We start from the raw sequence: 17407 nt of genomic DNA, 5'->3' as shown, positions 1-17407 counted from the left end.
ACTTGGATAGGTTAGGTGAGTGGGCAAATGAATGGCAGATGAAGTATAATGTGGATAAATGTGAGGTTATCCACTTTGGTGGTAAAAACAGAGAGACAGACTATTATCTGAATGGTGACAGATTAGGAAAAGGGAAGGTGCAACGAGACCTGGTACATCAGTCATTGAAGGTTGGCATGCAGGTACAGCAGGCGGTTAAGAAAGCAAATGGCATGTTGGCCTTCATAGCGAGGGGATTTGAGTACAGGGGCAGGGAGGTGTTGCTACAGTTGTACAGGGCCTTGGTGAGGCCACACCTGGAGTATTGTGTACAGTTTTGGTCTCCTAACTTGAGGAAGGACATTCTTGCTATTGAGGGAGTGCAGCGAAGATTCACCAGACTGATTACCAGGATGGTGGGACTGACCTATCAAGAAAGACTGGATCAACTGGGCTTGTATTCACTGGAGTTCATAAGAATGAGAGGGGACTTCACAGAAACGTTTAAAATTCTGACGGGTTTAGACAGGTTAGATGCAGGAAGAATGTTCCCAATGTTGGGGAAGTCCAGAACCAGGGGTCACAGTCTGAGGATAAGGGGTAAGCCATTTAGGACCGAGATGAGGAGAAACTTCTTCACCCAGAGAGTGGTGAACCTGTGGAATTCTCTACCACAGAAAGTAGTTGAGGCCAATTCACTAAATATATTCAAAAGGGAGTTAGATGAAGTCCTTACTACTCGGGGAATCAAGGGGTATGGCGAGAAAGCAGGAAGGGGGTACTGAAGTTTCATGTTCAGCCATGAACTCATTGAATGGCGGCGTAGGCTAGAAGGGCTGAATGGCCTGCTCCTGCACCTATTTTCTATGTTTCTATGTTTCCAATATTTCGTTAGTTATCGTACCTGTATTGTAAATTGACCTCGTTTCTTCTTCCCCTACCAAGAATGTCTGTGCAACCAGTGCTGCTGCCTCTAAGGTCCTTCTTGGTCTCTATGAGCTTTCGGAATATGCCTGCATTGAGGGGCCAGGACTTTACAGTGGCGACGGGTTACGGGATTACAGAATCCACAGAATGGCAAACAACGGATCAGATGAAAAGTACAATGCGGGAGACAATTGGGAGGATTTTATAGAAATGAAAAAGTCTCTCAGCAGTTCATCGGAGAACTCACATAAACTAGCCAACCTCCGAAGTTCCGTCACGAAGTCAGGTATGCTCTGGCCCACACAGCGTCTGTAGTTGTAGAACCTTGTCTGGCCATGTGTAGGCTGCTCACTGGCTTCAGGCGATCTCTCACCAGTGTGCTCAATTCTTCAAACGACTTGCTTGCTGGTTTCTCGGGTGCCAACAGATCCTTCATTAAAGCGTATGTTTTCGAGCCACAGCTGGTCAAGAGATGGGCTCTTCTCTTGTCTGCCTTATCGTCGCCTAACCAGTCTTTGGTTACAAAGCTTTGCTGGAGCCTTTCTATAAAGTCCTCCCAATTGTCTCCCGCATTGTACTTTTCATTTGATCCGTTGTTCGCCATTCTGTGGATTCTGTAATCCCGTAACCCGTCGCCACTGTAAAGTCCTGTCCCCTCAGTACAGATTCACATGAGGCATGTAGTGAAGTCAAGGTCACTCTGGACCTGCACCTTTATTTCACAGCTCTGGAATGCTGCACTTGCCTGAGACCTATCCTTAGCTACCTGTCTCTTGCAAGTGCACCCTGTGGTAAGGTATGCTGGTGGTTACAGGTCATATCTTATTACAGTCATGTATAGCATGTTAGGATACAGTTATATATAGTGCTTCCCCCTCAGAGCAGCACTTCCTACTGGACCACAATGACATTTTCTTCATTTTCCACACCAGCCATCTTGTGTCCTTTCTGATTGGAATTGCGAATAAATTTATTGATAATGGATGTTATATTAGGGGGTGCCTTGTACTGTGGGCCCAGCATCAACTGGACTGACACTGACCAAACTTACTTCACATAGGGATGGATGCTCTAGACTTTTCTGTGTGCATTTTTAAAATTTTAGATATCCACTATTCCCAGCTTTTCTTTTCAATGAACTACAAAGAGGTGATTGCCTGAGTCTGTGCTACCAGCAGACTAGGTCCCTTGCTGTCAGCACATCCTCAGAGAATTATCCCTGAAGTGGGTTTTACGTTACTAAAGATATTATGACTTTGCACGTCTCCTGTGCAAGCATCAGTTACTGCTTTCATTTTACCTGAGAGCAATGTAATAGTTCATTAACTTCAACAAGTCTCCCCAAATGGACTAACTGTTCAGATGTTTATCCATTTCTATTTCGTTGACTGACAGGTTATGTGCTGTTTGTACTAATGTTCGGTTGTATTTATGTCCTTGTTCTTTTTCCATTATCATCATCCAACAATATCTATTGTTATCTCTTTAAGTGACAAAGAACTAAAAAGTAAGACTTGCATTGAGATTGCACCTTATTATGGTTCTCAGATACATCTCAAACCATTTCACACAACCAATGACTTTGAGGAGAGTGTTATATTGGGCAAATAAAGCAGTCCTTTTGAACACAGCAAAAAATCACAAACGAGGTGATGAATAACCAATTAGTCTGGTTGACGATGGAACGCTGGTCAGGCCATGTAGAGAACCTCATGCTCTTCTTCAAGTTGTGCTGTGTGATCTTTAATGTCCCTAAAGCACCACAGTAGACATTTGGGGCCTCAATCTATTGTGAGGGATGGATACGAGAGAGCTGGTGGAGGGGGGGGTGGGGGCGGATTTCAACTTTGTTGGAAGCACTGCAGCACACCAGAAAAATGCCGTTCACACCATTTGTCAGGGGTTTCTGCGAATCTTCCACTGAAGTTACGGCAAATCAGTGAGAGAACCCCCGCGGAAATTCACTCTGGCCTTTTTGCTTTGTTACAAAGAGTAGCAATCAAATGTGCTTGCATTTAAGAATACCAATCACAATTTTACTTCTTCTCTCACAGTTCTTTGATGTTGAGGATGTTTGCCAATGGGCTGCATTGTCTGTCCCAAAGAAGCACTTCAATTTAGTGCAATTCAAGATCTATCATTTTCATCATTTCATCCTTATTACATCACCTCTAAGTGAAACAGCTGTCATTATAAGTCCAAGTGATTTTCAACAAGTACAAGGTATTTGATTGCACTTAAGAATGAGCATAAATTAGCATTTTTTTTCTTTCACGGGATATTATTGTTGGAGAAGCTTTCTCTATGACTTGTTCAAGGGTTTCTCCCACATTTTGTATTTTTAACCCTTAAAGGAGAGAGAAGACTTGCATTTATATAATCACTTATCACATATCTCAGAAACATCTTAAAGTGCTTCACACACAATAATAAATTACTTTTGAGTTATGGCCATTAAGTGGGCAAATGTAGCAGCCATTCTGTGCACAGAAGACCCCATAAACAAGTTGAAGGACCAATAAATCTGTTTGGGGTTTGTTATTGTTCAGGACATCATGTATCCTTCCTATTCTTTGAATAGTGTCAAGGGATCTTTAAGGTCCAACTGAAGCACTGGAAGCATAAGCAGCTGCTTTGGGTTTAATACTTCATCTAAAGAATGGCTCCGCTGACAACACAGTACTTGCTCAGTACTTGACATGTATGTCCTAGATTATGTACTCAAATCTTGTAGTGGGCCTAGAATGCTCAATCTTCCAACTCAGAAGCAAGACAAGTTTACCTCTGTACCCCTACGATCTCTGTCCCCCCACCCCTGTCTCCAACCTCCCCACCCTGCGATCTCTGACCCCGACGATCTTTGACTCCCCACCCCAATCTCTGACTCCACTCATGATCCCTGACATCCCCAGCGATCTCTGGCCTCCCATGACCCCCAAACTCCCACCTCAATAACCGACCCCCCCACCCCGATCTCAGACCCACTTCACGATTACCGACCCCCCGCGATCTCCAACCCGCCCCCCCACCGTGATCTACAACTCCCCTTATGATCGTTGATGCTCCCTCCTTGATCTCTGACCTCTCACCATGATCTCCGACCACTCCACCCCGCTCCCTGGCTGCTTTTCCGGCCAACAGGCAGCCAACCTGCCAATCTGGCTCGTTTACGGATGGGAAACCTATTGAAAATCATTTAAAAGACACCCTCCAGGAAACCTATACTTCCGGGTTTCACCTCAGGAGCAAAGGGAGAGTCAACAAACTAGCGTGCCAGGAGCAGCAGGTGTGGGGTGGGGGATCTCAACAAGATCATGGGCTGGGAGGAGCAGGGGATGGTCTGAAGGGATCGGAGGCTGGCAGCAGCACAGGGCGGGGCAGAGGAGTAGCGGGGGGAAGGAGGTTTCATGGGGGGATCCGAGGCCTGGGGGGGTGGGGGCTGAGGGAGGGGCCTGGAGGATACAGGTGGTAATAAAAAGGAACATCCAGCCCCACATCACCACAGACTGCCGAGGAATAGACATTCCCTTTACATCACTGCCCGGAATTAGAGAGAGGCCACACTCAAATCCCAACTGCTCCATTATTAAACTGGCAGTGATTGGACGTGTCCTGATCAGACCACCATGAAAAATAAATGCCTATGCAGGATTGGATCACCAGAAACCAAATGAACCTTGACCTTCCGATCACCAGGAAAACTCAAGTGAACACAGGCAAAGGATGACCAGACATTTGGTAAATTCTCGTCTTCGATATGGAGGAAGAAATGATCTTTTTTGTGCCCATGATTCAAAATCGTGAGGAGAATTTTATTGGCTACTTAGTAATTTGCAGCAAATGGCAGAATGACTGGTTAGTGTACTTTTAGCAGCCAACCTACATTTTCCAAAGAGGATTTAGAACAGGTGTAATGGATTAGCTGGTTATATCAATTCTTGAGCTAAAACCTGTAAGTAAGGTTGTTATTAGGGAATAGATTACATTACTTTAGCCCAGATGGTCATTTTCTTAATTTGGAATAAATCAGCCTGATTTTAACCCTTTCACCCAATACAAATAGGATGTGTAACCTGTCTGTATCACTTTCCAGACTTTTTGTACCCTCCTCACACTTTGCTTTCCCACCCATCTTTGTGTCATCAGCAAACTTGGTTACATTACACTCAGTCCCTTCATCCAAGTCATTAATATAGATTGTAAATAGTTGAGGCCCCAGCACCGATCCCTGTGGCACCCCACTAGTCACTGCTTGCCACCCAGAAAATGACCTGTTTATCCCAACTCTCTGTTTTTGTTAGTTAGCCAATCCTCTATCCATTCTTATATATATCCCCCAACCTCGTGAACTTTTATCTTGTGCAGTAACCTTTTATGTGGCACCTTATCGAATGCCTACTGGAAATCCAAATACACCACATCTGCTGGTTCCCCTTTATCCACCATGCTCGTTACATCCTCGAAGAACTCCAGCAAATTTGTCAAACATGATTTCCCATTCATAAAATCATGCTGACTCTGCTTGATTGAATTATGCTTTTCCAAATGTCCTGCTACTGCTTCCTTAATAATGGACTCCAGCATTTTACCAATGACAGATGTTAAGCTAACTGGTTTATAGTTTCCTACTTTCTGTTTGCCTCCTTTTTTAAACAGGGGCATTACATTTGCGGTTTTCCAATCGGCTGAGACCTCGCCAGAATACAGGGAATTTTGGTAGATTACAACCAATGCATCCACTGTCTCTACAGCTACTTCTTTAAGGACCCTAGGATGCAAGCCATCAGGGGGACGTGTCAGCTTTTAATCCTATTATTTTACAAAGTACTACTTCTTTAGTGATAGTGATAGCCCCCTGATTGTCCACTATGAGGATGTTTTTAGTGTCTTCTACTGTGAAGACTGATATAAAATATTTGTTCAAAGTCTCTGCCACTTCCCTGTTCTCCATTATTAATTCCCCAGTCTCATCCTCTCGGGGACCAACACTTACTTTAGTACTCTTTTCCTTTTTACCTGTAGAAACTCTTGCTATTTTTTAAAAATATTTCATGCGAGTTTACTTTCATACTCTATCTTCCCTTTCTTTATAATTGTTTTAGTCGTTCTTTATTGGCTTTTAAAAGTTTCCCAATCCTCTGGCCTCCCACCAGTCTTGGCCACATTGTATGCCCTTGTGCATGAAACATAAAAAGTTAGTATGCAGGAACAGCAATTAATCAAGAAAGCAAATGGAATGTTGACCTTTATTGCAAGGGGGATCAAGTATTAAAGCAGAGAAGTCCAGCTACAACTGTACAGGGTATTGGTGAGGCCACACCTGGAGTAATGTGGGCAGTTTTGGTCTCCACATTTAAGAATCGATATACTTGCATTGGAGGCTGTTCAGAGAAGGTTCACTAGGTTGATTCCAGAGATGAGGGGGTTTACTTATGAAGATAGGTTGAGTAGGTTGGGTCTATACTCATTGGAGTTCAGAAGAATGAAAGGTGATCTTATTGAAACATATAAGATAATGAGAGTACTGGACAAGTTAGATGCAGAGAGTATGGCCCCAAGTTTCACCATGAATTGCTCCTGATTTTTAGGAGCAACTGGTGTAGAACGGAGTTTCTTAGAAATCGGAATTCTCGCCATTTAGTTTGCTCCAGTTCTAGTCAGTTAGAACAGTTTCACTTTGGAACAGGATTTTTTTTTCAAAAGGGGGCGTGTCCGGCCACTTACGCCTGTTTTCAAAGTTTTGTCAGTGAAAACTTACTCCAAACTAACTTAGAATGGAGTAAGTGAAGATTTTTGTAGGCTCGAAAAAACCTTGTCTACACTTTAGAAAATCAGGCGTAGGTTACAAATCAGGCATAGGGAATGGGGGGGGGGGGGTTTAAAGGGAAATTTACAAACATTAAACACTTCAGTTTTACAAATAAAGAGCCATCATCAATAATAAATGATAAAAACATCAATAAATCAACCAATAAATCAATCAAAAAAAATTAATAAGAAATATATGTTTTTTTAAAATATCAATAAATAAAACATTTTCTACTGAGCGACTGCAGCACCGGGAGCCCTCCAACAGCGTGCTGGGATGCCCCCACCAAGTGTGTCACTGTCAGTGTCTCTATCTCTCTGTCTGTCTGTCTGTGTGTGTCTCTCATTCTCTGTCTGTCAGTGTCTGTGTTTCTGACAGGGAGGGGGGTAGAGGGAGGGAGCAGAGGGAGGGAAGGGGGAGGGATGGGGGAAACGGGGAGAAGGGGGAGGGGGAGAAGGGGAAGGGGGGAGAAGTGGGAGGGGGAGAAAGGGGAGTGGGGAGGAGGAGAAGGGGGAGGGGGGGAGGAGAAGGGGGAGGGGGGAAAGGAGATGGGGGGGAAAGGAGATGGGGGGGAAAGGAGAAGGGGGAGGGAGGCTGAACGGGCCGGGCCCGGCCGGGCCCGAGACTTCGGGCAGGGCCCAAGACTTTGGGCAGGGCCCGTCCCCAGCACCATATTTACAGGTAAGTGGCGTTGGGTCGGGTCGGGATCGCGGGTCGGGTCGGGGGGAGCGCGGGTCGGGGCGATGGTGGGAGGGAGGCCGGTTCGGTTCGGATCGGGAGGAGGGAGGGAGAGGGAGGTCAGGTTGGGGGGAGGGAGGTCAGGTTGGGTCCAGTCCGGGGGCGGGGCGGGCGGGGGCGGGGGAAGCGGGAGTCGGGTCAGTGTCAGTGTCGGTGTCGGGTCCGGTCCGGAGGCGGGGGGCGGGGGGGGGAAGCGGGAGTCGGGTCGGTGTCGGGTCCGGTCCGGAGGCGGGGGGCGGTGGGGGGGGAAGCGGGAGTCGGGTCGGGTCCAGTCCAGGGGGTCGGGTCGGGTCCAGTCCAGGGGGTCAGGTCGGGTCCGGTCCAGGGGCGGTGGGGGGTGGGAATCGGGAGTCGGGTCGGTGTCGGGTCTGGTCCGGAGGCTGGGGGCGGGAAGTGGGAGTCGAGTCGGGTCGGGAGGAAGCAGTGAGGCCATTGGGCCAGGGCTAGGGGCTGCGTGCTTCGGCCCCTCCCACACAGTTTTGGGTGCCTGGAGCTACTGCACATGCGCGCCCACTGTAGCGCACATGTGCAGAGGTCCCGGCACTGTTTTCAGCACAGGGACCTGGCTCCGCCCCCTACAGCTCGAGCTGCAAACGACCTGCAGGGAGCTGGAGAATTTGGAGGGGTTTTTTAGGCGCACTTTGTGGCGCGAAAAATGGACGTCCAGGTCGGGACTGCGCCGTTCTAGGCGCGGCTCGAAACTTGGGCCCTATATTTCCACTCATAGGGGAAACTAAAACTAGGGGGCATAGTCTCAGAATAAGGGGCTGCCCATTTAAAACTGATGAGGAGGAATTCCTTCTCTCAGTGGGTTGTAAATCTAGGGAATTCTCTGCCCCAGAGAGCTATGGGGGCTGGGTCATTGAATATACTTAAGATGAAGATAGGCAGATTTTTGAGCGGTAAGGGAATAAAGGGTTATGGGGAGCAGGCAGAGAAGTGGAGCTGAGTCCATGATCAGATCAGCCATGATCTTATTGAATAGTGGAGCAGGCTCGAGGGGTCAAATGGCCTACTCCTGCTCCTATTTCTTATGTTCTTGTGTTCTTGTAAAATCCTAGCAGCGAGCTACTCACCTCATTCACATCGCCTGCGCAGCTGTTGCCATAGTAACGGGTGTGGTTTTGGCTTGCCTGGGGTAAGGACCTCACCGACATTCAAAAGTCGGGGTGTGATGAAGTAATTCCGAGTCCAGTGACATTTTAACAATGAGCAGTGGCTTTCAGCGCACAGTGCCAGCCTCACCTGAAGTGCAGGGTGCCAAACAGCAGCAGGCCCAGAAGAGGGCTGAAAAGGGTTTCATTTTTAAAAGATAGCTTTTCTTTTGGACCTGAAGGAGGAGGAATGCTACTGCGGGCCCCACAAGGAAATCTAGGGCACCGGACTTCCCTCCTGCACCCTAACTGTTGAGGACTATTCCCATGGGTCCCTGGCCACAATCTGCTGCCCACTTGCCCAACTCCCATCTACTGGCCTGATGTCCTTCACACTGGGTTTGCACGGGAACTGTTTAAATGAGCCCCAGTAGTAAAAATAGCCCAGGCCTCACGTCAGCGACATACCTGATGCTCGCCCCAAGTTAAAATCGGAGCTTGCTTAATTTCCAACTGCTTTGAATACATGCCTTACACCACGATAGTTACAATTTACACTGTATGGTTTTGACAAAAATTGAGCACAAAATTATTGCTTCAACTGATATTATGCATGGTAAGTACCTGTAATACATTATGATATGTTAGGTTTGACTCAGCTGTTTCTCATAGGGGTCATGTTTTTATTTTCCCCTGCTTGCCGGGGTTCATTACAATCATTATTGCTAATCTACTCTGACTGGGTTACCAAAGAAATATTGAACACGGTGCAATCAAAAGTGGGGGACAACACTGAGTGGAATCCATACACAGTTACCACAGTTATCAGCAAAAAAAACTGGTAAACTGCCTTAAAAGCTGCCAGTCCAAAAATAGTCTCCCTGATTTCTCAAACAAATCACAGAATCCTGTGCTACTAAATTCAGAGCAAATTTTTCAGTTTCTGACACAAGAGGATTTGTTCACTTTAACATTAACCGAACATGGCTTCAGTGGTGAGGAACCCTTTATCCAGAATTATAATTCAGATGAAGGAATCCGTTAAACTATTCTCTTGAAGATATCACCAAGAAAAATTCTAGGATTTAATTTTGCTGGTGTAACTTTTCCCTTTTAAACTGTTGTTTATTGAAAAACCAATAAACTCTGTGACTTTTCTTAAATCAAATTCCCAAGGCACAAATGCACTGCCAATTACATTTCAAAAAGGGGAACTTAGAGGAAAGTACAGGCAATTTGACCTTGCAGAAGTTTAAAATCAATCCACTTTTGATGTTCCTCATTTGTTACACCTATTTTGCTGAATGGCTTGTTTCATACGGGATTCAGAAATAGTACAGATTCACTGAAATACTTTGCAGTGGTGGACTAAAACTCTAATTCTACCAATTACTGTTCCATCAGTCTATATTAGCTGTTCCACAATTCACACCAGTGTGGCAAGTTGCCTCCACAGGCCTTTAAAACTAAACTGGTTCATCTTTGCTACCTTGTATGATGGAACCTTGAGGTGAAGCCAAGTATCACATTAAATAATGAAACACGGTAATAAATGTTTTAAAAGCTAAGGGACATAACTGGGATGATTGCAAAGCTGTGAATAGCAGGGCCAATATATTTTACTTTTAAATTCATTTTGTTAATGATCCTGTGCTATATTTCCTTCTGTTAGAAATATAATGACATTTTGGAAACGTGCCATTTTGAAATGTGTAGTCCTCAGAATGTGGTTTCATTGCTGGGAGTGAAAAATAGCCGACTAATTAAACTCAAATCAATAGGAAGCCAGAATAGCTTTATCACAACAAGAGTAAATTCCATGTCAACAACTCAGAGGACTTGGCAGAAGATCTTAATGGAACAGCATAAAAGGCTGGATACAAAAATAGAGAGTACATTTGTGAGGCATAGCATTCAGCTAGAGGAAGGTACTGAATAAGGAACATCATGGGTCAGTAGTTGTTGCTTCTTATCTACATAAATGATTTGGATGCAGATGCCAATTTTAAGTTTGTTAAGTTAAGAGTCCAAAAAAGAACAATAAAAATGTTCCCAACAGTAATAGGGATGTGTTGTGAGGAAAGAAAATCTTAAGCTTATGGGGTGGAAATTGGTTGTGCAGTGGGACGGCCCGCACCCAATCTGCACGTGTGTTCCAGCCACTGCAACATTGGAATCGTAGTTTTCACCTGGAGTGTATTGTAACAAACAAACGTTTGTTTTTGGATCTATACTGGAAATTTACCTGCCCTGAGGGTATCTGCTCGGCTCAGGATTACTTGGTCTATGTGCGACCTAACTAGCAGTCCTTAAACGGACCGCTACAGGTACATTTTTTATATACTTACCTTAATGTGGAGCTGAGAGGAGCAAGGATACTTCTAATGGCTCCTCAGCACTACCCACACTTGCAACACCCTCCATTTCCTCAGTATTTTGTATAGTTTAACTCATTTGTTAAAAGATCTGAGATAACGGTTCAGCTCCTTTTCTCTTGTATCACTGAGGGAGACTGATATTTACGTCGGGGGCTTTGATGTTTTAAGGAGACAAGAACAGACAACATTAGTTGCATCGTAAGCATAGTTTGTAAATTGTTAGCAAAAGATTATTACAAATACTTTTACACTTCCAAGTTAGATTTCATGACCTGTACTCACTCCAACAACTCCTGTGGCACCAATTGAGTGTCAGAAATGTAGGGCTTTAGAATGAAGATAAATAGGATCTATCAAAGTGAAAAGGTATATGTGAGGAATGCACAGCCAAGTCTGTGAGAAACATACTTAATTAACCTTCATTTGTATCTTTTGAGTGTAGTTTAAGTGGAACAGTACCACAAGGACACAAGCTAAACTGTCCTATTTCACATTTTCACTCTAAACAGAGAGCAAGGTTCAACTCATAAAATTATGCTGTGGGATAGAAGTATGTGAAAGCTTAGTCCATTTATTTTAAGCAGGTTAACACCTACCTTAAAATAGTAGAGAGGTGAATTGCAGGTCAACATGTCACATCTCCATATTCCAATATCTCATGGCATAATTTCAAGGTCAGCACGTTCAAAAAAAAAATTGTGTTTTTAAAACACCTTATCACATTCTCTGTGCTACACAAGAAATGAATTTATTTTGAAGTGTAGCCTTGTTCTCTTCTTCTTCTTCTTAGGCAGTCCCTCGGAGTCATGGAAGACTTGATTCCACACTAAAAATGAGTTCTCAGGTGATTGAAGAGTCTAATGTGGGACCTACAGTCTCTGTCACAGGTGGGGCAGATGCTGGTTGAAGGAACAGGTGGGTGGAGTGCTTGGGTTGCCATGCGCTCCTTCTGCTATCTACGCTTGGCTTCAGCTTGCTCCCGGCGAAGAGACTTGAAGAGTTCGGCGCCTTCCAGGGTGCTTTTCCTCCACCTTGGGTGGTCTTGGGCCAGGCATTCCCAGGTGTTGGTGGAAATGTTGCATTTTATCAAGGAGGCTTTGAGGGTGTCCTTGATCGTTTCCTCTGCCCATCTGGGACTTGCTTGCCGTGTCGGAGCTCCGAGTGGAGCACTTGCTTCGGGAGTCTCGTATCGGGCATTCAGATGATCTTGCCCGTCCAACGGAGCTGATCGAGCATGGTCAGCGCTTCGATGCTGGGGATGTTGACCTGAACGAGATCATTGAAGTTGTTGCACCTATCCTGCCAATGGATTTGCAGGATCTTGTGGAGACAGCGTTGGTGATTTGAGGTGCCTGCTGAACATGGTCCATGCCTCTGAAGCATATAGGACTGCTGTTCTGTCGACCATGAGCTTGATGCAGGGTTTGAGGTCCTGGTCTTCAAATACTCTCTTCCTCAGGTGACTGAAGGCTACATTGGTACACTGAAGACGGTATTGGACCTTGTCATCGATGTCTGCCCTTGTTGACAGTCGGCTCCCGAGATATGGAAAATGGTCCACGTTGTCCAAGGCCTCGTTGTAGATTTTGATAATCGGGGGGCAGTGCTGTGTGGCGGGGGCAGGTTGGTAGTGGACCTTTGTCTTACGGATGTTTAGTGTAAGGCCCATGCTCTTGTATGCTTCAGTGAAGATTTTGACGATGGCTTGGTGTTCGGCCTCCGGTGTGCGCAGATGCAAGCATCGGTCTGTGTACTGTAATTCGATGATAGAGGATGGGACGACCTTGGATCAGGCCTGGAGGCGGCAGAGGTTGAACAGATTCCCGTTTGTTCTGTAGATTAGCTCCACTCCAGCAAGGAGCTTACTGAGGGTGAGATGGAGAATTGCAGCAAGGATGATCGAGAAGAGCGTCACTATTCCAATGTTGGGTAACTATAAATGAAATTGAATTTTTTTCTTCAAAAAGTGTTTCACTTTATCTTTCCATTAGTATTTATCTTAGTTTTGCTAATGTTTATGACAGTATGCTTCCCCTTCAGCTCACGTAATTCTCACATTAAGACATCTGTAATTGGTTCTGATGAAGGGTGTCTGCCCAAAACATTAACCTCTCCCCTTTCCTGATGCTGACTAACCTGTTGTGCTATTGTCCAGCAATTCTTTGACTTCATATTTACAACATCTATTATTATTTCTTTTTGTCTCAGCTGAAAAAAATTGTTGCATTACATAGAATTACATCAAGTCTACAGCACAGAAACATGCCATTCAGCCCAACTGATCTATGCTGGTGTTTATGCTCCACTCTTTTCTCCTCCCACCCCTTTTTATCTAACCCTGTCAGCATATCCTTCTATTGCTTTCTCCCTCATGTGCTTGTCCAGCTTCCTCTTAAATGCATCTATACTATTCGCCAACTATTCCATGTGGTAGTGTGTTCCATATTCTTACCACACTTTGGGTACAGAATTTTCTCCTGAATTCCCTATTGGATTTATGAGTGACTATCTTATATTTATGACCTCTAGTTTTAGATTCCCCACAAGTCATCGAATCATAGAAAGCTACAGCATCGAAGGAGGCCACTTGGTCATTATACCTGTGGCAGCTCTTTGAAAGAGAAGTTGTGCTGAGTCCCACATCCTCGCTTTTTGTCCTTAATCTTGTAAGTTCCTCATCACCAGTACCTGTCCAACTCCCTTTGAAAATTATTTATAGAATCCCCTTCCACCATCTTTTCAGGTAGAGCATGAGTGAAAATAATTCTCCCCACTTCCCCTCTAGATCTTTTGCCAATGATTTTAATCTATGACTTCTGGTTATTGACACACTTGCCAGAGAAAATAGTATTACTCTATCTATATCAAAAACCTCATCATCTTGTAAACCTCTATTAGGTCATCTGTTAACCTCCTCTGTTCCAAGGAGAACAGTCCTAACTTTTCCAATCTCTCCTCATAACTGAAGTTCCTCATTCCTGGTAACATCCTGGTAAACCTCCTCTGTACCCTTTCTAATGCCTTTATATCTTTCCTGGTGCCCAGAATTGTCCACAATACTCCAGCTGCAGCCTAACCAAAGATTTATAAAGTTCTAGCATGATCTCTTTGCTTTTATATTTTATTCCTCTATTTATAAACTGTAAGTGGTTTTGCTCTTGGTGGTTTCGAATCACCCCCCTTTCAACAGTTCCAGACCCCGGGAATTATAGTAGTTATCAGAATACTCAGATATAGACAGGTGTTTCGGTCTCAACCATCACAATGCTTTTATTCAAGTTAAAGCACACACCTGCTTCCAGTAAAACACACCCTGGTGGCGTAAAACAAACACAGTACAACACACAACACTGACCCGTCTGAACAGGCCCCTATCGCAAAGTCCCCATGACTAAAACACCCTGCTTGGTTCAATAGGGCACCACCGAATCTGTCCAACAGACTGTGCATATGCCTATGATCCGTGCAGAACCTCCCCACTAAACCCCTAAGGCTTGATTGGGACACACGACACTCCTTCACACTATGCGGTGGTCTAAAAGATGTGCGGGCTGGGATAATGCTCATCAGTTACCCCTTTGGCTTACTCGCTGCTTCTCCCAATGAGGTGTATCTTCTGGCTCTGTACCAATCTGTGGTATTCAAGTCACAGTCTCAAGGTCAGCTTCCCAGTCGAAATAGCGAGGCTTTCTTTGCTCGTAGATGAAGGTTTCTTCTCTCCGGTCCAGACAGAGCACTCGGCCCTTGAATGCATTGAACAAAGCAAGCAAGTGTAGAAGAGGAGAGAGAGATATGGCAGCAAATTGCCTACTCTCATACCTGAAAATGCTTTCTGAATCCTCGCACCAATAACCAGTCCTTTGCCTGAGGCAGTCCAACTAAAGAGTAATGAATCACATCTTCGGCCTGTGTCTTTGTTACCGGGCTCTTCCTGGGGATAAAGGCTGCAACGAGTCTGGGTGGCCAAATAGCTTCCTTTGTCCTGAGGTTCCTGTGCTCTGGGGCTCTCAGTCATTTCAATGGTTTGAGCACTGACCAGTTTACCTGATCTCTCACTGATGGGTTCCCATTACATAACAAAAGGGTCCTCCATCTGCTTTCAACCATCCCAGACTATCCCCGCCCGCCTGTGGAATCCTGAAGTCTGTGTCGATGTTTACGCAGATGCTTACGAAACCCAAGTTACCCATATGCTTTTTTAAATAAAGAAAGAAAGACTTGGATTTATATAGCATCTTTCATGACCACTGGACGTCTCAAAGTGCTTTACAGCCAATGAAGTACTTTTTGAAGTGTAGTCACTGTTGTAATGTGGGAAATGTGGTCGTCAACTTGTGCAGAAGCAAGCTCCCACAAATATTATTAGCTGCATCCCTCATCTCCCTCCATTTAAGTGAATCGCTCCCTTGTGAGCCGCTGCCGAATAGCACTGGCGCTGCCAACATTGATACACTGCCTCCTCCGTGGCTGCTGCTGGTCCTCGTCATCTTGTTGGACATTCAGGGCATTGCTAGGCTCCTGTTCCTCTTCCTCCTCCTACATAAACATAAGAACATAAGAAATAGGAGCAGGAGTAGGCCATACGGCCCCTCGAGCCTGCTCCGCCATTTAATATGATCATGGCTAATCTGATCATGGACTCAGGTCCACTTCCCCGCCCGCTCCCCATAACCTCTTATTCCCTTATCGTTTAAGAAACTGTCTACTTCTGTCTGAAATTTATTCACTGTCCCAGATTCCACAGCTCTCTGAGGCAGCGAATTCCACAGATCCACAACCCTCTGAGAGAAAAAATTTCTCCTCATCTCAGTTTTAAATGGGCGGCCTCTTATTCTAAGATTATGCTCTCCAGTTCTAGTCTCCCCCATGAGTGGAAACATTCTCTTTGCATCCACCTTGTCAAGCCTCCTCATAATCTTATACGTTTCGATAAGATCGCCTCTCATTCTTCTAAACTCCAATGAGTAGAGGCCCAACCTATTCAACCTTTCCTCACATGTCAACCCCCTCATCTCTGGAATCAATCTTGTGAACCTTTTCTGAACTGCCTCCAAAGCAAGTATATCCTTTCATAAATACGGAAACCAAAACTGCACGCAGTATTCCAGGTGCAGCCTCACCAATACCCTGTACAACTGTAGCAAGACTTCCCTGCTTTTATACTCCATCCCCTTTGCAATAAAGGCCAAGATTCCATTGGCCTTCCTGATCACTTGCTGTACCTGCATACTAACCTTTTATGTTTCATGCACGTGTACCCCCAGGTCCCGCTGTACTGAAGCACTTTGCAATTTTTCTCCATTTAAATAATAACTTGCTCTTTGATTTTTCCTGCCAAAGTGCATGACCTCACACTTTCCAATATTATACTCCATCTGCCAAATTTTTGCCCACTCACTTAGCCTGTCTATGTCCGTTTTCAGATTTTTTGTGTCCTTCTCACACATTGCTTTTCCTCCCATCTTTGTATCATCGGCAAACTTGGCTACATTACACTCAGTCCCTTCCTCCAAGTCGTTAATATAGATTGTAAATAGTTGGGGTCCCAGCACTGATCCCTGCGGTACCACACAAGTTACTGATTGCCAACCCGAGAATGAACCCTTTATCCCTACTCTCTGTTTTCTGTTCATTAGCCAATCCTGTATCCATGCTAATATATTACCCCCAATCACGTGAACTTTTATCTTGTGCAGTAACCTTTTATGTGGCACCTTGTCAAATGCCTTCTGGAAGTCCAAATACACCACATCCTCCTCCCCCTCCTCCTCATCCTCCTGAGCTGGGCCTGCGATCCCCACTGGCAAGGCATGGGCCCTCTAAATGGCCAAGTTGTACAGAATGCAACACACCACAATGAATAGTAAGACCTGTTGAGAGGAGTATTGAAGGCTGCCTCCAGAGTGGTCCAGGCATCGGAATCGCTGCTTCAGCAGCCCTATTGTCTGCTCTATGATGTTGCAAGTGGTAGAATGGCTCTCACTGTAGCTTTCTTCCTGCTCTGTGGTGGGGTTGCAGAGGTGGGGCCGTATGCTTTGTCCTCGAGCAGCCCCGGCTTGCCATAGTAGCTGAAGCAGTCGAGTCACAGTGCTCTCGCACAGGATAAATGCATCATGCGCGCTTCTAGGATAGTGGGCATTGAGTGCGAGGATGCGCTGTGTGTGGTCGCACATCAGTTGCATATTTAGGGAGTGGTCTCCCTTTCTGCTTCTGAAGACCTGTGCATTCTGTAATGGTGCTTGCAAGGCCAAGTGCATGCAGTTAATTGCTCCTTGCACCCTCGGGAAGCCCGCTATCCTGGCAAACCCACATGCGCACTCATCCTCTTTCTCCCTGGTCATCGGGAAATTGATGAAGTTCATTCTACATGTGTAGAATGCCTGCATGGCATCGTGGATGCAGCGATATGCTGTGAATTGTGAGACGCAGCATATGTCCCCTGATGCAACCGAGAAGGAGCCTGAGGCATAGAAGGTGAATGG

Source organism: Pristiophorus japonicus, chromosome 7 (genome assembly GCF_044704955.1).
Source record: "Pristiophorus japonicus isolate sPriJap1 chromosome 7, sPriJap1.hap1, whole genome shotgun sequence".
Lineage (NCBI taxonomy): Eukaryota > Metazoa > Chordata > Chondrichthyes > Pristiophoridae > Pristiophorus > Pristiophorus japonicus.
The sequence above is the reverse complement of the archived record's forward strand: the minus strand, read 5'-3'. Positions refer to the sequence as shown.